Here is a 23,269-nt window from a genome sequence, read left to right on the forward strand (position 1 = left end):
CATCGGATCAGTGCAGTGCGCCGGCTGCAGCAGGCTGGCCACGGCGGCCATTGGAGGGTGAACCAACAGCAAAGGAAGACCTTTCTCTCTGTCTCTTTCTCTCACTGTCCACTCTGCCTGTAAAAAAAAAAAAAAAAAAAAAAAAAAAAAAAGCAGAGCAGGGACTTGAACCCAGGCACATAGGTATGGGATATGGAATCCCAGGTAGCACCTTAACCACTGCAGCAAACATCAGCCACAGTAAGTGTCTATTGAGCACATAGCTAACACCAGGGATCAGGCAGAAGGATACCACTTTGAGAAAAGATCACCTTTTGGGTTCTATGTACTTGTTTTACAAAGTCTTATTTATTTGTCCTCAACATTGTTTATATATTATTATTATTTTCACTCTTTTTACAGAAAGCAAATAGAAGTTTATGGAGACATTTAACTTATTTAATAAAAAAACTCCTTAATTTTTTACGAACTGAGATATGAAATAAAAACTGGCAAAATCAAAGTCACTGAGTTAAAAAAAAAAAACCTATAAAGGAGCAGAATGTCAAAAGGCCATCAGGCTGCATCCTTGCTCCAGCTCTGCTCCACCTAAGCTAAGTATTCCATATTCAGATATTGCTAGTAGCAGGAACTGCAGAATTATGGATATTCTACAATCAGGAATCTCCTTCCAAGGTAGGTTTAATGTGGCATCTGAAGAAAATCCAACAGAGGGTTTTTTTTTTCTGATTCTTGATTAACATAGTTGCATCAACCTGGTTTCACATCAGGGAAAGGAAAAGAGGAATGAAAGAAGGGAGAAATGTCATCCTGTGTTTTAAATAATAATGCAGATTATATAAGTAGTGTACATGTAGATAAACTACCAGAAGGTGATCAAATATTATCTTTTTCTAATCAGCGTATTTAAACAAACAAGAAGCCAAAATTCAAGTAAAACTAGAAAATAATCTGTTATTTTCACTATTCAGAAGGAAAAATTTATTCTATCAATTTGTGAAATTTTGTGTGCTGCAAATGACTGTGCTGATAATTATTATTGTATACAAGTATGGATTTATACTAAATTTTTATGGTATACCTAATGATGATATTACACAGATGATATTTATTGAAAGCCTACCATATGTGGTATATTTTTTAGTTAAAGACTTGTCATGGATTATAATAATTAATCATTTAAAACAACCTAATGGAGATTATTTTTATTATTTCCTGCCTACAAACTCAAATCATTGAGATTACCTATAAGGTAGAGAGAACTCAGATGATGGTCAAAGGTAAATTTCTATTAAGCAGATAAAGGAAGTAGATGCCTTATACAGACAGGAGGAGAATGGATAGAGGAGGGACATAGCCTCTTGTGAATCATGCCTTCTCACCTTCAGCATCTTGGGAGGGAGAGAGGGGTGGGAAGGGGAGAGTCAAAAAGGAAACAAGAGATGTTACATAGAAAAAAGTAAGAAATAGATCAATCAACATTGAAATCTTTTCTTAGTTCTGGTTCAAAACTTCTGATAGTCATTGTTTTCAATCCTAACTACTCAGTAGAACCATCTGGAGAGATTTTTAAAAAAATATTAGTCAGGGCCCACCATAGAGAGTATCTTAGCCCATCAAAAGTAATTCTGCTATTCTAGTTTAAAATTTCATTTCCTTTAGGTTTTAGACACAACCAATGTTTAAATAAATCTATTCGAATTTAGACTTCATATCATGACTGTCCTTCCACTTGAACAGTGTATCCCATCTTTCCCCATACTCCCATTTTTTCCCATTGCTTGAACTCTACACAGTAACACAGGGTATATGGTAAAAAATTGGAATGGATTCAAGGAAATGAGAGAAAGGAGACTCATCTGCAATCTGTGACCTCTGTTTTGCTGGTTTCTGCTGAAATGATGTGTTTGCCTCTACACCCTATACACCTGCTGCTGCTGCTGCTGCTGCTTCTTCTTCTTTTCTTTTCTTTTTTTTTTTCTTTCTTTCTTTCTTTTTTTTTTTTTTTTTTTTTTTTGACAGGCAGAATGGATAGTGAGAGAGAGAGAGAGCGAGAAAGGTCTTCCTTTTCCGTTGGTTCTCCACCCAATGGCCGCTGCGGCCCACGCACCGTGCTGATCCAAAGCCAGGAGCCAGGTGCTTCTCTTGGTCTCCCATGCGGGTGCAGGGCCCAAGGACTTGGGCCATCCTCCACTGCACTCCCAGGCCACAGCAGAGAGCTGGACTGGAAGAGGAGCAACCGGGACAGAATCCGGTGCCCCGACTGGGACTAGAACCTGGAGTGCCGGCGCCGCAGGAAGAGGATTATCCTAGTGAGCCGCAGCACTGGCCACACCTGCTTCTAATGAAATTCCTGTGTCACGGTGTTGGCCACAATTATCTGTGCTTCCAAATCTGGCTTCAGGTTGTGACATTTCATTACTTTGAAATAGCCCTATCCCAAATTTTTATCTCTATGGCCTATTCAATCCCTTTTATGACCATCACTGAAGGGTGTGTGAAATTTGGATACCCTCCATAGTTCAAAGGCATACTCTTTTCCTCTATCAGGCTAAAAATCTCAGCACACTATTTGTACTGATGCTATGTACATATTGAGGCATCAATGAAAGGAAGAAAGACTCCTTAAAACCTATGCAATGACTCATCAATGACAGCCAGAATTCAGCAAGAATTTAAAAGCAATTAAACATATTTCCGAGACTGAGTCATGTCACACAGTTTTATTCTTATTCAATTCACTAATGTGTCATGGGGATTTGAGTACCTTCACATGTTGTTATGTATACTCAGGCTTTGAATATCAAATATCTGCATATAGTATAATTTACACCACATTTTTTCTGATCAGATATCAACCGCCTATATTCGGTGCCCATTTCCAAAGTTTAGAATTAAAATTCAAATTAGGTGGTAAGTATTTTTTGGCAGGTGTGGTCTCCAAAGTTTCGTAGACATATCTGCTGATTAGTGAGTTTAATTGCATAGTTTACACAAGATCTCTCCTGCTCTGAAATCCATCTACTTACTTGGAGTTCTCAACTGATCGCTGCAGAACGTGGGCCCTAAAGAAGTTGGAAAGGAAGCTCCAAGAAAATGTCTGGGTTGGGCCTTTCTTTCTCCCTACCACTCCCCCTCCCTCCCCCTCCCTTTCTTCCTTCCCTCCTTCTTCACAATTCACCCCTTCTCTAATTCTCCCCCTTTGGTGCAAAAACAAAAATTGATCTCCTTTAGATGGGAGAGTGCTTTTTTTGTCACACCCTTCCTTCTTCACTCAATGACTTTCAGTAAAAATTCAATGATATTTCTCTAATCTGGCCTTTCAACTCCCAGATGCAAACCGATCTATATCTCTTCAAATACCAAATCCTGAAAGTTGAGAAGTCCTCAACTTTTGACTGTTTTGTTTGCTGTTGGTTTAAAAGAAATCACTCAGAATGTCACTTAACTTACTCCAGGCTGTATCTACTGTCTCTATGAAGCAAAAAGTAACAATTCTCTAATATATGGGAGTCATGGAACAAAAAGATATAGAGAAAAATTGTGACATAAGATTTCCAAATTTTGTGGTCTATATTTATCAAGTCCTATGAAATGTTGTTGCTTTAGGAAGTATATAAAACTTTCATGTCATTAAAAACACACAAACTTTTAAGAAATTTATGAACCTAGGGAAATATCTGACTTCTTATTGGTATTTCCTTTTCCCAAATTTTGGAGATAAAAACTGATTGATGTATCTGTCTTTATAATGACTGAAATAAATGCTGGATCACTCATTGCAAGTAACCATAAATTCACATTTAATAATTTGCTTGTTCACAAGTTAAACCTTGCAAGCCTTAGGCTCAGCAGATAATTGAGAGGCCCTCAAATTCATTTTTGCAAAATGAACCTGTATTTCCTTTACATAAATGAAATAACGATGCCCTCTACATTGTTCATTTCTTCACAATGGGTTCAGACACTTTGGCTCAAGTGTCTGCCAGCATCTAAACCTAAACTTTTATGTGTCTAGTTGTTTTAAAATTGCCCAAATGAAATTTTAACTTTACTTAAAAAGCAGAGATGCAAAAGGAAAGAAAAAAATAAAGGAAAGAAACAGAGGGAGATTAATTTTCATCCATCGACTTGTTCATGCTCCACATGCTTACAAAAGAGCCAGGTCAAAGCCAGGAGCCAGGAACCCAATCAGGAACTCCCAAGTAGGTGGCAGGAACCCAAGTACTTGAGCTGTCATCTGCTGCCTCCTAGCATGTATTAGGACTTGGAAAAGGCACTCTGGTATGGAAGGAGGGCTTCCCAAACTGTGTCTTAATCACCGAGCAAAATGCTCACCCCTCAACTAGATTTGTATAACCTGCTTGCTTCACATAGCCTGTGAACTTTCACCCCTAACTGTTACCCACTAAGATAATAGGGCAGTGGGGTTATATGCCCCCAAGCTCTTATGGAGCTTCACAATTTTTTTTTTGACTAAGACTTCTACCTTGTTGCTGAGCAACATCACCTGGACAGGTAAGTGTCTTCTGTGATCCCCTGCAGCTCTGGAATATTCTAGCTAACCCCTATTTCTGGATGATGGTTCCTTCATTAACTATCTGATGAGGGTCAAGCTCTGGGAATCTTTACATCACATACAACCTTGCCCAAGTGTTACTGATTCAAGTTAATTGTTGCCTCCTGTGGTCATATCTTTTCTCTGATGAGCCTGAAATCTCTGAAATATGTTTTTCCCTTTTCTTGTCCTCTAGTCTGTTACTCCTGTATTCCTGTCATTATTTAATATTTTTTTATTTTCTTCTTTTGTTAGTATACAATCCATCGTTCCATATTTCGTTGTTCATAATAGTATCTAATATCATGTTCTTCATTGATGAAACAAAAATAAAGGGAAAAAACTTGAAAATATCAAAACTATCAGTTTTATTTTCATTCTCATGTTCTATTCTATTTCATTCTCATGTTCTCCACAATTTCCCTCAAGTGGACTTTCCATGAATCAGATGTTCAGTGATTATAAATGTACATTATATGTATATTTGGAATAAATGGTAAACAGATATGTTGGAAAAAGTGAAGATGTACAAATATTCTAATAGGGCATACCTAAAAGATATCTATAACGGGAATGTATCAAAGGGCTTTTCTTAGTATTTCCATCCATGTAACTAAGACACTAATCTACAGCAATGTAATATGCCTTTTGTACTGGATGTAAATGAGAACTGGTATTGTGAGTCATACTAATAGGAAAACTCAGTGGAGAATGAAGTGCATTTGCTGTCTTTGGGTCCCAGGTAAGGCTAATAGAATCCAGACTCAATTTAGTCAGCAAGTAAGGAAACTTGTCTTCAGTATTCGAGTCAAATTTCACTGGAAATCCAGAGATGTTAAGCTAGATACCAAAATGACAAAGTATTACTTGGTAACAAGGAATCAATCACTCTCATGGACCAGAGTATTTGCATCATGAAATTTTGAGTAAAGGGGCCAGCATTGTGATGCACTGTGTTAAGCTGCCACTTGGAATGACTGCATCCCATCTATGAGTGCTGGTTCAAAGCCAGGCTGCTCTGCTTCTGGTGCAACTTCCTGCTCATGAGCATGGGACGGCAGCGAAGTGCTCTGAGTGCTTAGGCTCCTGCCATCCTTGAGGGAGATGCAGATGGAGTTCCTGGCTGCTGGCTTCAGTTTTTCCCAGCCTAGGCTGTTGCCACCGTATGAGGAGTGAACTAGCAGATGGAAGATTTGTGTGTGTGTGTGTGTGTGTTTTCCTCTCACTGTTACTCTCCCTTTAAAATAAATAATTTTTTAAAAAGTTTTGAAAAAGAAGGAAAACATAATCAGTAAGCAGCAACATTTCAATTTGCTATGAAAACTCAACAGAGAAAGCAAAGTCTCAAAAATGCAAAATCAACACCTTATCAGAAAGTACACTTTTATGGACATTAAAACTTTATTTTTCAAAGATTTTATTTGTTTATTTGAGAGGTAAAGTTACAGACAGAGAGAGGGAGAGACAGAGAGAAGTGTCCTACATCCATTGGTTCACTCCCCAATGGGCTGCAACTCCTGGAGCTGTACCTCTCCAAAGCCAGGAGCCAAGAGCTTCTTCCAGATCTCCCACAAGGGTGCAGGGGCCCAAGAACTTGGGCCATCTTCTACTGCCTTCCCAGGCCATAGCAGAGAGCTGGATTGGAAGAGGAGTAGCTGAGACTAGAATTGGCACCCATATAGGATGCCGGTGCTACAGGCAGAGGATTAGCCTACTGCACCACAGCACTGACCCCAGACATTAAAACTTTATATGAAACAAAGGCTCAAGAGGAATTGTTTGTGGTAAATAGTGTGTGTGTGTGTGTGTGTGTGTGTACACATAACTGAGAAGCAGAGAGAGAGAGAGAGGGCTTCCATTCACTGGATCACTCCCCAAATACCCACAATATTTGGGACTGGGCCAAGGCTAAAGTGGGGAACTGGAAACACCATGCAGATCTCATATATGGGTAGCAGGGAATTCAGTTACTTAAACCATCACTGCTACCTCCCAGGATCTGCATTGGCAGGAAGTGGGAGTAGGAGTCAGAGCCAATAATCAAACCTACAAACTCCCATGCGAGACATAAGCCTTTTAGCTCTCAGACAGATACGCACTGCATTTTAACTATACAAGGTTAACTTAGCTAGTCTAGACATCTGATGGCAATAAATACTATTGCATCAATACGTAGTAGATGATGTTTATTGTCTAAGAATAAGTTGAGTATTAGAATGAGAAATTCAAATTCCTACGGGTGATAAATTTGCTTTCTTAGACACAGATTAAATTAAATACAGAAGGCAAGCATCATGTCATCTCCTTTTGATAAAATATAACCTACATTTTTATATTAGAAGCTCTAGTGGAGGTTCAGGGGACCTCTTCTTCCTTGCATGTGAATATTAAGATTTAATCCTCAGAGGCTCCCATTGTGGTTCAGTGGATCAAGTCATAGCTTGTGACACTGGCAGTTCCTGTTCGAGTCCTGGTTACTCTGCTTCTTATCCAGCCTCCTGCTGATGCCCCTGGGAAGATAGTGTAAGATGGGCCAAGATGGGCCCCTGACACCTATGTGGGAGACGGAGATTGGAGATGGAGTTCCTAGCTCCTGGCTTCAGCCTGGCACAGATCTGGCTGTTGAGGCCATTTGGGCAGTGTAGCAGCAGATGGAAGAGCTCCCGCACTCTTTTTTTCTCTGTCACTTTCCCATTCAAATACGTAAATAAATAAATCTTTAACAACAAAAAGATTAAATTTTCAAAGGACAATTTTATCTTTTTCATTTAGAAACAAGTTACTAGTCTTTTCTGGTGCTAACGAAGCCAATGTTTTGATCCATTAAACAAAAGAAAAGTGTTTCTTGTGAACAACATGTTTCATCGGGTCAGTTGGTAGAGACAGAAATTTTCAGCTTACAGAAAATGTATGTCACTTATTACATGCTGACTTGGTAGATTTAAGTGAACTATGTGTATTGATTTTTGATCTCCCTTCTGGAGTCATAAGCTTTTTGGCATTAGTATTTCTCAGAGAACTTGGCACTGTGTCTTTCGCTTAGTGCATATTGAATAAATGATTGTTGAACTAAATTGAAAATCAACTAAAACATTGTTAATCATTGCCAAAAATCTGAAGGAGGGACAATTTTTTGTGTGTGTATTATGATAGTTCATAAAAATCAGAGATGAAAAGCTATTTAGAATTCAATGTAAGCAGAGGAGATTAGAGTTCAAACAATAAAGGTAAGGTATACTTTCATTTTTTTAAATCTTGATTTTATTTTATTTTATTTATTTATTTATTTATTTATTTATTTTTGACAGGCAGAGTGGACAGTGAGAGAGAGAGACAGAGAGAAAGGTCTTCCTTTGCCGTTGGTTCACCCTCCAATGGCCGCCGCGGCCAGCGTGCTGCGGCCAGCGCACCACGCTGATCCGATGGCAGGAGCCAGGAGCCAGGTGCTTTTCCTGGTCTCCCATGGGGGGCAGGGCCCAAGCACCTGGGCCATCCTCCACTGCACTATAGCAGAGAGCTGGCCTGGAAGAGGGGCAACCGGGACAGAATCCGGCGCCCCAACCGGGACTAGAACCCGGTGTGCCAGCGCTGCAAGGCGGAGGATTAGCCTAGTGAGCTGTGGCGCCGGCCTAAATCTTGATTTTAAAAAGAAGAAATGGGAGGCTGTCACTGTAGCACAGCAAGTAAAGCCACTGCGTGTGACACCGTCATTCCATTGGGTGTGGGTTCCTGTCCTGGCTGCTTGCCAGCCAGCTCCCTGCTAATTGGTTGTGAAAAGCACTAGAAAATTCCCCCAATGTTTGGTCCCCATCACTGACCTAAATGACCTGGATGAAGCTCCTGGCTCCTGGCTCTTGCCTGATTCAGCTCTGGCTGTTGTAGCCATCTGAGGAGTGAATGAACAAGTAGAAGATCTCTCTCTGTCTTTCTCTGTCTCTTTCATTCTCTCCTTGTCTCTAACTTTCAAATAAATAAATAAATCTTAAAAAGATTTATGGAGCAGTGTGAAGAAGAAGAGGCGAGGACGACCCCTGGACCGACCAAAGCCCGCGCGCCGCTGCATCCCCGCGCCCAGCGCCTACGTCCCGCCGCCGCCGCCACCATGCCCAAGAGAAAGGCCGAAGGGGATGCTAAAGGAGATAAGGCCAAGGTGAAGGACGAACCACAGAGAAGATCCGCAGGGTTGTCCGCTAAACCAGCTCCTCCAAAGCCAGAACCCAAGCCTAAAAAGGCCCCTGCAAAAAAGGGAGAGAAGGTGCCCAAAGGGAAAAAGGGAAAAGCGGATGCTGGCAAGGACGGGAATAACCCTGCAGAGAACGGAGACGCCAAAGCAGACCAGGCACAGAGAGCGGACGGTGCTGGAGATGCCAGGTGAAGTGTGTGCGTTTTTGATAACTGTGTACTTCTGGTGACTGTACAGTTTGAAATACTATTTTTTATCAAGTTTTATAAAAATGCAGAATTTTGTTTTACTTTTTTTTTTAAGCTATGTTGTTAGCACACAGAACACTTCATTGTTGTTTTGGGGGAAGGGGCAGAGGTCACTAACAGAAGGTCTCCGGAGCTGGATTGATGGGGGAAACACCGTCCCCTGTAGGTCTGAGAGACTCCTCTCGGCTCCCCGGAGGGATTCCCTGCCTTTGACACAGCCACCAGGGGACACACCCTGCGGTGTGGAACAACTAAATTTGATTTTATGCCCTCCCTACCCCCACCCCCACCCCCCGTCTGCCTTCAGCATAGACTTAACTCCCTCAGACCCAGAGACCTGTGGGGACCTGACCCCAGACAATTCGGTACCAGCATGATGGGCAGTCTGGACTTCACAGGGACCCCTGCGATGGGGCCTGGAGAGAGCAGCGGTTCCTTCTCTAGATTGTGGATCTTCAGGTTGACCATTCTGCCATTTCATTTCATTTCCTGAAAGTCAGGGTCGGCTTGTGAAAAGTTGTTAAACAACATGCTAAATGTGAAATGTCAGCCCTCACTCTAAACTCCCCCTTTCCAGAGTGTCGTGGAGACTTCATTGGGTTTTATAGTGGCTTTCTGATTTTGGTCGTCCATTGAAGAAGGGAGTTGAAAGTTGTATACTGTTCACGATTGTCTGCCCATGTCCTGCCTGAAATACCATGATTGTTTATGAAAAGAATCTTTAATAAAGCTGGATACAGTTTGGCTTGGAAAAAAAAAAAGATTTAAAAAAGGAAGAGGTTTTGGAGTATATACAGTGTTTATACTTCATAACGTAACTTAACAAATATATAATGTATATGGTACAAACATATATATATATATATCTAGTTGACATTCTGTATCTATGGGTTCTCTTTTTGTAATCTTGGATTCAACCAAATTCAGATAAAAAATTCTGAAATTTGCATCTATACTAAACATGTACAGACCTTTTTTTGCCATTACTTTCTAAACAATACAGTGTAACAACTATTTACATAGTATTTACAAGCAATCTAGAGATCATTTAAAATGCATAGATGTTGTATATAGGTTATATGCAAATTCTTTGTCACCTTATTCTATTTTTATTTTTTAATGTTTTATTTATTTGCTTGCTTGAAAGGCAGAGTGATACAGACAGAGAGAAAGAGAGACAAAGAGAATCTTCCATACATGGGTCCACTTCTCAAATGCCTGCAACAGCTAGGGATGGGCTAGACCAAAGCCAGGAGCCCAGAACTCCATCTGGGTCTCCCTCATGAGTGGCAAGAAATCAATTGCTTGGCCCATCAGCTGCCGCCTGACAGGTGAATCAGCAGGAAGCTGGATTGGAAGCAGTGTTGGGGCTCAATTCCAGGTGCTCTGATGTAAGATGCAGGCATCCCAAGTGGCAGTTTAAACCACCGAGCCACAACACTTTATATAAAGGACTTGAAAATCCAGAGTTTGGTGTCTGCGGGGGTCCTGGAAACAGTCCCCCCTCAGATATCAAGGGACGACTGGTATATTTTGGGAGGGATCTGTCTTCATGAAGAGCACTGTTTGAAGTTCCCTTTGGATGAGATCGGTTTACAAAGCATATAAACTGGAATACAAAAGGATCACAATCAATATTCTCTTTCATAAAGATTTATCTTTGTGATGATTGAGGATAACAGCATTGAAACATGGGGAATAAAGAAAAGGGCAATGATTTAGGGTGAAAACCTTTTGATTATGTTAGCCATTAGGAGATTTTCAGAGTGAGAACTTTGATAAATGACTGCTATACAATTTTATCCACAGTTGACCTTTTTTATGTGATGCAAGAAAATTTGGAAAAAGCCAACTTCCAAAAAGTACAGCTCACTGCCAGAAAATTTGAATTTCATTTCCTGAAATGCCAATGGAATAGGCATATCTTCATTGTTGAAAGATTTCTCATTGTAGCTGGGCAAATGTGCTGGTGCATGACATTCAACAAAAACAATCTCTGATGTCTCAAATCTAGTTTCAGTAACCACTACATCAAACAGTGGGAAAAGGGGGATGTATTGCCTCATCAGCTGTGGATTGCAACCCTCCAAATCTTGTTCCATAGGGGAATCATGTCTCTGGAACTAACTACCACGGCCACAGAAGATTTAATAAAATACACAGCAACAGCAAGAGGCTCTCAAGGTGAGGCAGTGCTATATATAGTTTTATTACCTTAACCATGCCTGCATAATAAAGCCATTATGGAGTCCCAGTAAATATAGTAAATCTTATATTCTCACCTATAAAAGTTCATAATGAATTGAGCGTAAATATCAGCAAAATATATAAATAATAAAACTACTCAAATACATACTGAATATTAATGAAGGTGGAAGTTTATTGTTGACTTCTGTAGGGTGCAACTTAAAATGCTGTTGCAAGCAAGAAATACCCAGCCATGAAATATAACATAACGAAGACCAAGGGTCTGAAAACAGTGAAGTCTCAGTCTAGTCACCCTATTGCTGACTTAGAGTAGCAAATTCTTATGTCAGTTTTTCAGAATATATGGTTTGTCAATTTTCTTTTTGTTACTATGAGTATTTCCCTAAGTCATGGAAGCAGAAACAGTTTCTTGCTTGACCAATACTTACTTTCTCTATTATTCCTGGTATGCAATAGTCCGGCATTTTCTCAGCGTCTACTGCCTTGTATCAGGACACTGTTTCTTGGGGTTAATCTTGCTGAGTCTATTCTAATCATGCAGTCTTCTCTTTTTGCCAGTGACTGGTTTAGGAATGGGTTTGGCACCAGTGCAATGTGAGTATGGAGATTGTTCCCAGCTCAACCTCTATAAATATGAGGTCTGGAGGCAAGCAGACCCATGGTCCATGGCAACTATTCTGTAAACACTCATGGAGTGTATTTTTGGGTAAAGTCAATACGTAAGGTTGTAGAGAAAAATTAAAAAGGTCCTGCATCTTTGATAATGCTGAATCGATGTCCCTCTGATTTTCTTTTAAAGTGTAATAAACATATTTTCTTAATGTTGCAACTGTTTAACTCAGGGCTTTCTTTTGCAGCAGAAATCACCCTCAATGATAGATGTAGCAATATTTTTAACAGAAAAATCACAACTTAAAGCAATTATAATTTTAAAGATAATTATCTGAAAATTGTTAGAGGAATCTATGATCTCCCAAATCACAAAGCAAATGCCAAACAGTGGTAAACAGTCCTCTTTGGGTCATTTGGAGAAAAGATTTTTTTTTTTTTTGATTTCACATTATTTTCTTTAGAAACTCTTTTGATAGCAAACACTATTCAAATTTTCATTATTTCTCAACAGCTTTTTTGATTTTAGAAAATAAAAAAACTAGCACAGAATCTTGAGAAAATAAATACTAACACATTTCTAAACAGAATTTTGAGAAAATATAATTTTTGTTGACTATATGGCATATAATTGTTGGCCTCATTCCCTAAATTTTAAATTTTAGTGGGATAACTAACATGATTTTCTTGAGTTTCATAGATATTTTGCACAAATTATGCTTTTATAGTGGTATACTATTTTCATTTACTTATTAGCATTTTCAGGTCAAAAAGTTTGTACAATTTCAATAAGTAAATTACCAAGAACTGTACTATCATTACTTTTTCATGTTTACCAATCTTGGTAGCAATAATTTCAAAAGGGAGACATTGCCTATTTATGAAAATTCTCAGATTAATAAGATAGAATTGTCACTTGAAGTCCTAATCTGTGTAACTAGAAATTACATAAGGCATAATTTGAGATGGATTAATTTTCTTTTAGTCTGTAATTTTCTTACATTGTTTTCAGTTAAAATATAAAAAATGACAATCATCATGTTAAGAACAGAAATGAAAAACAAGAGTGTTATTCTAGATGTGATACTTTATAATGTTAATTCAGAATTTAGTTTCTAAAATTCTGATTGGATGTTTTCCATTGTTGTAATGTTGCTGAAGGCAATGCCAAGCCCATAGCTGTATTATTTTTTATTTAAATAATGTACTTATACTTTTTGAAACTTTACAAAAATGAAAAAATAGCTGAATTATTCATGTAATAATTAGCAGAGCATCATCTATCTCTAGCTATTGATCAAGTGATCAAGTGATTGATCTAACTACCTACCAACCTACCATCAATCTTAGGCACAATGCTAGGTGCAAATGAGCCCAATATATAATTTCTGAAACATATTTGGGCCTATGTGGTTAGATAATTAACAAATAAGTAAAAACAACAAGAATAAAAATTAATAGCATTACACAATTGCCTAATTTAAATAAAGTAATGCAATGCTGTGTGCTAATTTAAAGAAGTAACAGGGATTAAGGAGTAGGGAGGGGACAAGGGTTGGTGGGTTTTGCAGAGAAGTTTGAATTGTGGAAAGAGGTTTTCCAGGACCCTGATGATGAAAAGGAGCTGATCGTGTAGGAGCAGAGGGGTTAATATAGGAAGTGAGAACAACGTGACTGAAGACCTGGAAACTGGAAAAGGATTGTTCCATTTGAACATAAAGGAGCTCAGTGTGGATGGATTATAGTTATCATGTTTCTATTAGATACTAGTTCCTCTCTCTCTCCCACCACTCCCAACACCCCCATGGTCCTTTATGCTTTTATTATTTCTTAGTTTTATTATAGAAGGAAAGAAAGGAAAGCCACACGAGTCTTATTTTTATAATAATTCTGTGGTTGAGGTGTCAAGTTCTTTCCTACTTTCACTGAGGTATTATTGACAAGGTGTCAGGTTTAAACGAGAAGAATGAACAAGACTCGGCCAAGGGCATTGAGCTCTTTGTATTTCCAACCAAGTTCAAAAACATGACCCTTTTTATAGCTGAATGATCTGCTCTCTGTCTAGCTTTCCAATTAATCTTGGATCCATGTTTAAATTTATAACCTGAATTATGTTCTTCCCTATGAAGCTTGCCCAGAATTCTTTCCAGAGCATGCCTTAAGAATAGAAGAGTCTTTTAAATATGATGGGATTTTAACCCGAAATGAGGTACAGACTCGACCTTGCCCATCACAGTCTGACAGTTTGGGGCACTATGGTCCTTATTTCAAAGAGTGTTAACTACACAGTTGTTGAGGACATGAACTTGGGAAGGTGAAGTTACCAAATTTCCATGCCTTTTGCCCTTGTCCCCCTTATCTCTGTGTTCCCGTATTTCTGTGCCTCTATGGTAACTGGTGTCCTGGTAACCAACAGGTCCACTTGGTTGGCTAGCTGCCCACAGTCTGTTATGCAACTGCTTAGCTCTGGGCCACTTTTGTCTGTAAACCCACGTAAGCAACTGGGGCACATGGCTAGGCACAGCTGCTTATGGATGTGTGGCTGTATGAGGTAATTGGTGGATGTGGCTATTGGTGTGTGTAGTTGTATGTGGATGTGTGTAGATTTCTGTGTGTGTGTGTGTGTGTGTGTGTGACAGCTGCCATGGACACAAAGGCAGATCTCCTGTGGTCCCACCACAGTCCAGGCCAAGCAGCTGTTCTTGTTGCATTTCTCACTGCAACTGTGAGCAAAGGAGATAGAAACCCACAAACGACCCCAAGTTGTTCTCTGACCTGTTGCAATCTGGATCTACTTGTCCTGGGCTCTAAGCTGTGAGCATACAACAGTCTTTGTAGTTAGGCTTGCCTGAAATTGAACTCTGTTTCTATTCCTCAGTTGCTGGATGACTTTGTGCAAATTATTAGTCTTTTATCTGCATTTTCTTCATGTTTAAATTACATAAATATTATCAATTGTACAGGGCAGGTATAAGTAAAATGCCCATTTTAGTGCTTGTTATAGGAGCAATGTTCAATATTTAGTGAACATTATTTATATTCACTATGTGTTTATTTTTTTGAGACTAATGTAATTCTCCTAGTTTCTTTTTTTAATACAAAAAACACTTCATTTCACAATTGTCAGGGCATTCCAGGAATTCATCACATGCTGAAAGGCAAATGCTGCTTTCAATAAATTTTTAAAAATCAGTTGCTAAATTAAACTGTTGATTTTTTAAAAGGAAGGATGGAGCCAAATAAGACAAATTGCTGAAATAATTTATTTATAAACAAACAATTAGAACTTTAATTATATAATTATTAACAAATATGTGTTCAGTACCTGCTAAACAACTAGAAAACTATTACTCAGAGTTTTTGTAAAAAAAAATACTGCTGTTTCAAATGGAATAATCACAATGTATGGCTGGATATCTATAATATATAAAAAGAAATTCAATTCCTTGATTCAGTAAATATAATTTGGCGCCTACTATGAAATTATTAGATACATTCTAGTGGGGAAAAATCTATTTTGTATGTTCTCTCTTACCCTCTTTCTTTCTGTCAGTCTCACTCTCCATCTCATTTGTTCTCTTATCCTTTTCCTCCTTGGCTGGAGCAGATGGTTTGTATGACACAGGGATACAGAGTTAGGAGATTATTATAGAAAAGAGAACTATATAGGTAAGTAACATTACTAAGGATAAAGTCAAGTAGGTGTTTCATGGTAACAGTAAAGGGTTATATATTTGTTGGGGGAGAAGAAGAATACAAAAATAAACGTGTTGATTTGGAATTGGAGGTATCTGTTAACTTAAGATTCTTGGGTGATATATAGATAGTTGTAGATATGTAGCTGTTTGTATGCATATATAAGCAAGTATGTGTATGTATGTATGAAACATATTTTAACTTTTTCTGTCAGCCGAGAGAGCTTAAAATCAGTGAACATTCTTAGCATCTAGAGCTTATTTTCTAAATACTATACTCCACCAGAAGGAACCAAGACTCTTTAGAAAAATAGCTGGGTCCAAAATTAGACAGGGAGAATACCAGAATCTAAGGGATTTCTGACAAAAATTACATCAGTTGAGCAGGAAACAGACTGAAGAGTCTCCCATTGACCAAATTTGGGAGAATTTGAGAATTCAAATAAAGCAAGAAAGTAAAAAACTCATCAAGTGAGAATCTGTAAGATCATATTGATATATATTAAAATGAATAATTGCCTGAAAAAAAGAAAGAAAATCTTTGCTATGTAGCAGTATGGCAATGAAAAAACAAAATCAATGATAAAATTATAAAATCACTGTTTGAAAATTATCACAAAGGTAGGAACTGAGGTGCACAAGGTTAAGCTGTTGCTTGGGATAAATGCATCCCATAGCAAAGTACATGAGACTGAGGCCTGCTTCCACTTCTGATCCAGCTTCCTGCTAATTTTGTACCCTGGAAGGCAGCAGCTGTTGGTTCTAGTACTTAGTGCTCATCATCCCCCAGGGAGACCTGGATGGAATTTTGGGTTCTGGTTTGGCAGGCCAGCCTCTTCCATTCTGGGCATTTGGGCAGCAACCTAATGGATGAAAGATCTCCTTTTCTCCATCTCTCTCTTCCTCTCTTTGTCTTCAAATCAAGGGAAAGTAAGTAAACAAACTTTAATAAAAATTTAAAAAATATAATCAGTATAGTAATATTTGAGGCAAATAATAGATCTTAAAACAAGGCAGTAAAAGTTTTATAAAGAAAAATATATTTTTCTCCTCATAAAATTGTTATCAACTATTAATTCAGCAATAAGTATAATTATTGAGTTTATAGTGGAGAAACCTTACAAATACCATCTTTCAAAAATTTTTGTTTGTTTTTACTTAATTTGAAAGGCAGATAAACAGAGAGAGCAAGCAAGAGAGAGACTCCATCTGCTGGTTCACTTTCCAATACCTGTAACAGCTGAGCTGGGTCAGGCTAAAGCCAGGAAACCAGAATTCAATCCATGTCTTCCACTGGGGTGGCAGGGACCCAAGTGCTTCCGCCATCACCTGCCATCTCTCAGATTGTACATCAATAGGAAGTTGAAATCAGGCAAAGCCAGTGCTCAGACCTAGGCACTCTGATATGGGATGTGGGTGTCCCAAGTTGTATCTTAACCACTACAGCACATGCCTACCCTCTAAACTAACATCTCACTCTAGAAATAAAAATATCACCATCCACTGGACAAGTCAGCATAGTATGTCCTCACAATGATGCACTGAGAAGGATTCAGCAGTCCTTCAGCAATATTTTTGACAAAAATACATTATCGGATCGTAACTGTGAGGAAACATCATACCAACCCAAATGGAGGGATATTTTACAATGTCATGGGTTTTGATTTTAACTTGTTGCTGTAGAAACTGCCAAATTATCACACAAGATGGCAGTTTCTTACAAGTTTTAGTAAGTTTTACTCTTAATGAAAATTTAAAAGCAAAATCAAAAAGAAATAAATGGACAAACAAATCATTATGGTAGGGGCCAGTGCCATGGATCACTTGGTTAATCCTCCGCTTGTGGCACCAACATCGCATATGGGCACCAGTTCTAGTCCTGGCTGCTCCTCTTCTGATCCAGCTCTCTGCTGTGGCCTGGGAAAGCAGTAGAAGATGGCCCAAGTCCTTGGGCCCCTTTGCTGGCATGAGAGACTGAGAAGAGGCACCTGGCTCCTGGCTTCGGATGGGTGCAGCTCCAGCTGTGGCGGCCATCTGGGGAGCGAACCAATGGACGGAAGACCTTTCTCTCTGTCTCTCCCTCTCACTGTCTGCAACTCTACCTTTCAAATAAATAAATAAATAAATCCTTAAAAAAATCATTATGGTAAGAGATAAACACATGAGAGGTCACATGGCAGTGGGCACCTACCACAGTTGGATGCCCAGGAGAAGGAGTGAGAAACAGCACTGAATTTGAATTCTGAGAGATGAAGAGAAATTAACAGTGGAATGGATAGGAGAACAGCATGTCAGACAGAGGGCTTCATATATGCAAAGGGGCTAAGGCAGGAGGGAGATGTGAAGCGGTGAAAAATTTAGTATAACTGAAACCAGGACAAATTGAAGTTGGAGAATCAATGCAAACAGCACAATGTGTTGTATCCTGCAGGAGACACCATGAGGTCGGATGGAGCCTAGGACTTCACCAATAGTGACGTCCTGTATGACTTTTTCCATTTCCTTGTCCTGCTGCTCCCATATCTGACTAATTTTAACTGCAAGTGGTTCCCTAACAAGTCACTTAGCCTGGAATACTTGGTTCAAAGTCAGCTTTCTGGAGAGTAACAAATTGAGCTTAAAATTTCCTGTATAAAAATATAGAGACAAATAGTTATGAATGCAGTATTGTTTTTGAGGCATTGTTTAGTATCAGGGACAGTTACTTGATTAATGAATCATAGACTTTGTAATGTGAAGCTGACTAAGTCATAGAGTCATGCGATTTTATGGCCGAGAAAAGCACCTTTGAAATCATCGAATGCTAGCTTCTCTTTTTTACCAATAAACCGAGGCTCAAGCAATTCGGAAATTCCTATCAAGAGCTTGTCAGAAAGGTCATTCTTTATGACCCTGTAATCCTCTTTTTATGGAACATAGCTTAGGTAAGTAGTCATAAACTCAGATTTATATAGAGAGATTTTCATCTCACTATTATATAGAATAGTAAAAAAAATTTGGAAGTCGTCCAAATGTCCAAAATATGAGAAAGGGTAAACACATTATAGAATATGTATTGGCATATATATTCATATACTCAAAAGGGTACTTTAGAACAATATTTAAGGGATGTGACAAGGCTCACAAATTGAGGTTGGAAAAAAAGATTAAAATAGGCACATTCGTTAAGAGAAAAGAATCAAATGAATATATCAAAATATTAATAATGGTTATCTCTGGGTGGTTGATTTATATTTTCTTTTTATGTCATTATTCATTTTTAAAGTTTTCCAGAATAAGCATACATTACTTTTATCAGCATTTATATTTTAAAAGGGGAAATATACACTGAGCCTTCAAGATTTAAAATGACATCTTCCAAGGTCAAATGGACATATCACTCAGGGTTGAAACTAGAATTTAAGAACCCTTATTGTTTTAATTTATTTGAGGATTTAGTTATTTATTTTAAAGTCAAAGTGAGAGAGAGAGAGAAAGAGAGAGAGAATTGTCTGCTGGTTCACCCTTCAAATGCCCACGGCAGCCGTGGCTGTACCAGGCCAAAACAATGAGCTGGAATTCAAGCAAGGTCTAGCATGTGGGTGGTAGGAACCCAAATATTTGAACCATCACCTGCTGCCTCCTAGGGTGTACATTAGCAGGAAGCTGCGGCAGAAGCAGAGCTGGTATTTAAATCCAGGGTCCCCATTACAGTATGAAAATGATATCTTAACCATTGTGACAAATGCTGGCCCCTGTTATTGTCATCGTTGATTGCAGTCATCCTGTTAGGTAAAGCTTATTGGTCTTCATTAAGGTTTTGATCTGTATTATATGGATGACTAACGATGTTGAGCTGCTTTTCATGTGTATATTGGCTATTTCTGCATCCTCTTTGGTAGAGATGGCCACTTTTGCCTTTTGTTCATTTTCTAATTGCATCATTTTAATTGTTTCATTTTAGTGGTTATAATATAATCTTGATTTCAATCCAGTGTGGATCATGCTATTTGTAAATATTTTTGTGTACACTTTTTTCAAATAATTATGTTTTCAAATGATTATGTGCTAAGCCCTCTTTTTCTCTAGTAATTCTTTTGCTCTAAAATCCACTTAATCAAATACTAATATATCCAGGTTGTTTTGTTTATTGATATTTCCATGGTGCCTTAGTACACTGTATGTTACTATAATAAAAACCTGAGACTGGGGATTTTATAAAGAAAAGAGACCTATTTTGGCTCAGGTTTCTAAGATTGAATGGAGCTGGCGCCGCGGCTCACTAGGCTAATCCTCCGCCTTGCGGTGCCGGCACACCAGGTTCTAGTCCCGGTCGGGGCTCCGGATTCTGTCCCGGTTGCCCCTCTTCCAAGCCAGCCCTCTGCTGTGGCCAGGGAGTGCAGTGGAGGATGGCCCAGGTGCTTGGGCCCTGCACCCCATGGGAGACCAGGAGAAGCACCTGACTCCTGCCATTGGATCAGCGCGGTGCGCCGGCCGTGGCGGCCATTGGAGGGTGAACCAATGGCAAAGGAAGCCCTTTCTCTCTGTCTCTCTCTCTCTCACTGTCCACTCTGCCTGTCAAAAAAAAAAAAAAAAAAAGATGGGAACCAACATTTTTCTTCCTGTCATTCAGGTCATGGGAACAAATCTTATAAATACTGATTTCCAATTTCGAGTGTACCTCTAATGAGTACTAGCTTATCACTACCTCTTATTTATATCCTTGTATCATCAAAATAAAACAGTTAACAGATCTTTGAAATCTCTAACAGATTCTAATATTTTTTAAAGATTTATTTATTTATTTGAGAGGTAGAGTTACAGCCAGTGAGAGGGAGAGACAGAGAGAGGTCTTCCGTCTGTTGGTTCCCTCCCCAGATGGCCGCCACAGCTGGAGCTGCACCCATCTGAAGCCAGGAGCCAGGAGCTTCCTCTGGGTCTCCCATGTGGGTGCAGGGGCCCAAGGACTAGGGCCATCTTCTACTGCTTTCCCAGGCCACAGCAGAGAGCCAGATCAGAAGAGGAACAGCCAGGACTAGAACTGGCGCCCATATGGGATGCTGGCACTGCAGGCGGAGGATTAACCTACTGGGCTACAGCGCCGGTCCCCAGATCCTAATTTTTGTATTTTTGTGGTTTCAAACATACTGTCTACTTCATAGTTGCAAAACATTTTAATTCACAGATTTAAAACACCATTTAGAGTGATTTAATCAATTAATGATTTCATTTCTTTTTTTTAATTTTTAACTTTTATTTAATGAATATAAATTTCCAAAGTACAGCTTATGGATTACAATGGCTTTCATTTCAATCGTAACTATTTCCTCCTACTGCATCTGTATGTGCACCTGCCTTGTTGCTTACAAACTGCATCAAGTACACTTTGGTACACAGAAATCATTAAAGCTAAAAGAATGCTGTCCCACTTTCTTTCAGCAAAATGGAATTTTACAGGTTTCTGACACAAAACACAACATAATTTAGGTCTTCCTGTTGAAAGAATGACAGGATTTTTTTTTTTGTCCTTAGAAATACATGGTTCACACATAAATAATTTAGTTCAAGAAAATTCATTCAAATTGTCAACATGTAAAGGCACATAGTCTGAAATTTCATTTAGCAGATAAATTTCACAATTTTTAGGGTGTAAACTTGGTTCTACCATCTGTCTTTTTTTATATGCTGTGATCTATCTAAATATAATGAATTTTAGATAATTTTCTTTGCCTTTAAGAGCAAAACATGTAACACATTGTGAATTTCAATTGTATTCAACTTAATCTAGGAGGCAGATTACCAATAGAAAGCTAGAAAGATTCTGATTCTCTTTTATAATTTCTTGAATGTTGATGCAGTATTTTAGCCTACGAAATAAGGGTGTTGAAGGGTTTTACATTAGCAATAATTTATTTCACTGTTCTTTCTTTTAAGGGACTACATTATTATGTGTTATTATTTTAGCTTACTTTACCACAGCTGGGAATAATTTATTAGTGATGATTAAATAGCAATAGCAATGATTAATAGTAGTGATTAGCAGCTTAAATAGCAAATAAGATAATGAAATAGAAAAAATATATTGAGATATAGAAAAATTATCATTAAGATTCCCTAATAAATCTTAGACTTACATTTGGCACAACGAATCCTTACACTAACTGCAAGGTAGAATTAATCTTATTCTATTAAAAATAAGTATTGTTTTCTTCCAAAAAGAATACAATTAAAGAAATATATGGCCCTTATGTGCAGTAAAAGAAAAAGAGACTAGAGCAGGCATTGTGGTGCGGTGGATTATGTTGGCCCTTGGGACAGCCTGATCACAATCCAGGACAGTGCCTGTTTGGGTCCTGTCTACTCTTCCGATCCAGTTTTCTGCTAATATGCCTGAGAAACAGCAGATAATGGTTGAGGTACTTGAGTCCTTGGCACTCAAATAGGAGACCAAGATGGAGCTTGACTTCTGGCTTTGGCATGGCCCAGCACCCCCACCCCCCACCCCAGCTGTTGTGGTTATTTGCAGGGTGAAACAGCAGATGGAAAATCTCTTTTTCTTTCTCCTTCTCTCTTTTTTCTTTCTCTCACTCTCTCCCACTCTGCCTTTCAAATATATATATATATACAAATAAGTAAAGAAAGAAATCATTTTAATAAAAGAAACAGAAAAGTTAAAATTGGTCCTAATAGATCTTGATATTATCTGAAGGGTTTATGGATATATGAGTTTAATGATTCAGAATAGGAATTAGAGGAGTCTGAAAGGAAAATTTACAGTGGGGCATGGTGATTTGTAACAATCTTCACATTTCTTGGTGAACTTTGAAATGCTTTGTAGTTCTCCTGATCATTTTGAAATTGTCATACATATTTTTAAATGATATGTTTAAATATGTATAATTTTTGGAATATAACAATTTTTAACACTTTCAATTAAAACTGTCACCTCATTCTTCAACTCTAGCAAGTAGACTGATCAGTGACAGGATTTGGTTCCTAATCTATCCCTTTAGATAGAATGGACATTTGGACATTTTCTTCTATAAAATTTAAAAGTGTTGGCTGGGACACACCCACTCCTGACGGGCACTGTGGCGGTCCACGCGAGATGAGCTCGGAGCTGGGGTACAGGCTGTCCCACCATGGCCTCCTGAGCCTGAGCAGACACGCATGGGCCCTCTTCTGTTGCCTGCAGGACCGGAGTCTGGGCACTCATGCGTTCCCGGGCGTCTCCTAGGTTCCCCCCACCTCCCTTGGGCCGGGACAAGGCGCAGCCCCAGGAAACCTGTGCCACCTTGCGCGTGGAGGCCCCGCCCACGGGCAGCAAGCTCCATAGGCCCACAGCCGCCCCCGACCCTGCAGCCTGCCTGGAAGGCTGGAGGCACAGAGATGGGAGGTCTCATGGCCAAGCCAAGAGTTGGCTGCACGCACTCCCAAAGCCTCCGCGGGCAGTTCCCGGGGAGATGGACCTGGCTGTGCCTTGGCTGGCTCCCTCCCTCTTGTCAGGCATTGCAAAACACAGACCCACTTCTGCCCCCAGTGTTCCTGGCCGCCTCAGCGCGCTTAGGAGTGGGCGGGCCCCCCTCGGCTTCCGTATGCCATTCGCCCACAGAGCCTGCCAGACCCCTGGCTCTAGGAGGCTGCCCAGCCAGCGCTGCCAGCTGGCCACAGGTGCTAGCTAGAGGCAGTGGCCAGCCTCAGGAGCACTGCTGTGGACAAAAAAAATTTTTTTAAAGTGTTGCCTTTTTCTGTTTTTCACTCACAAAACTTAGTCTTGATGTTATGTTTA

The 23,269-nt window shown here is 39.2% G+C and overlaps 1 pseudogene across 1 annotated transcript; it reads left to right on the forward strand.

Annotated features, from left to right (window-relative positions):
- The first annotated feature begins 8,554 nt into the window (after positions 1-8,554).
- On the forward strand, positions 8,555-9,648 carry LOC127486513 (non-histone chromosomal protein HMG-17 pseudogene; annotated as a pseudogene). The gene has a single exon (XR_016229845.1). The product of XR_016229845.1 is annotated as a non-histone chromosomal protein HMG-17 pseudogene (transcript).
- Positions 9,649-23,269: the final 13,621 nt, after the last annotated feature.

Source organism: Oryctolagus cuniculus, chromosome 2 (assembly GCF_051225735.1).
Source record: "Oryctolagus cuniculus isolate XC-2025 breed Fujian yellow rabbit chromosome 2, ASM5122573v1, whole genome shotgun sequence".
Classification (NCBI taxonomy): Eukaryota; Metazoa; Chordata; class Mammalia; order Lagomorpha; family Leporidae; genus Oryctolagus; species Oryctolagus cuniculus.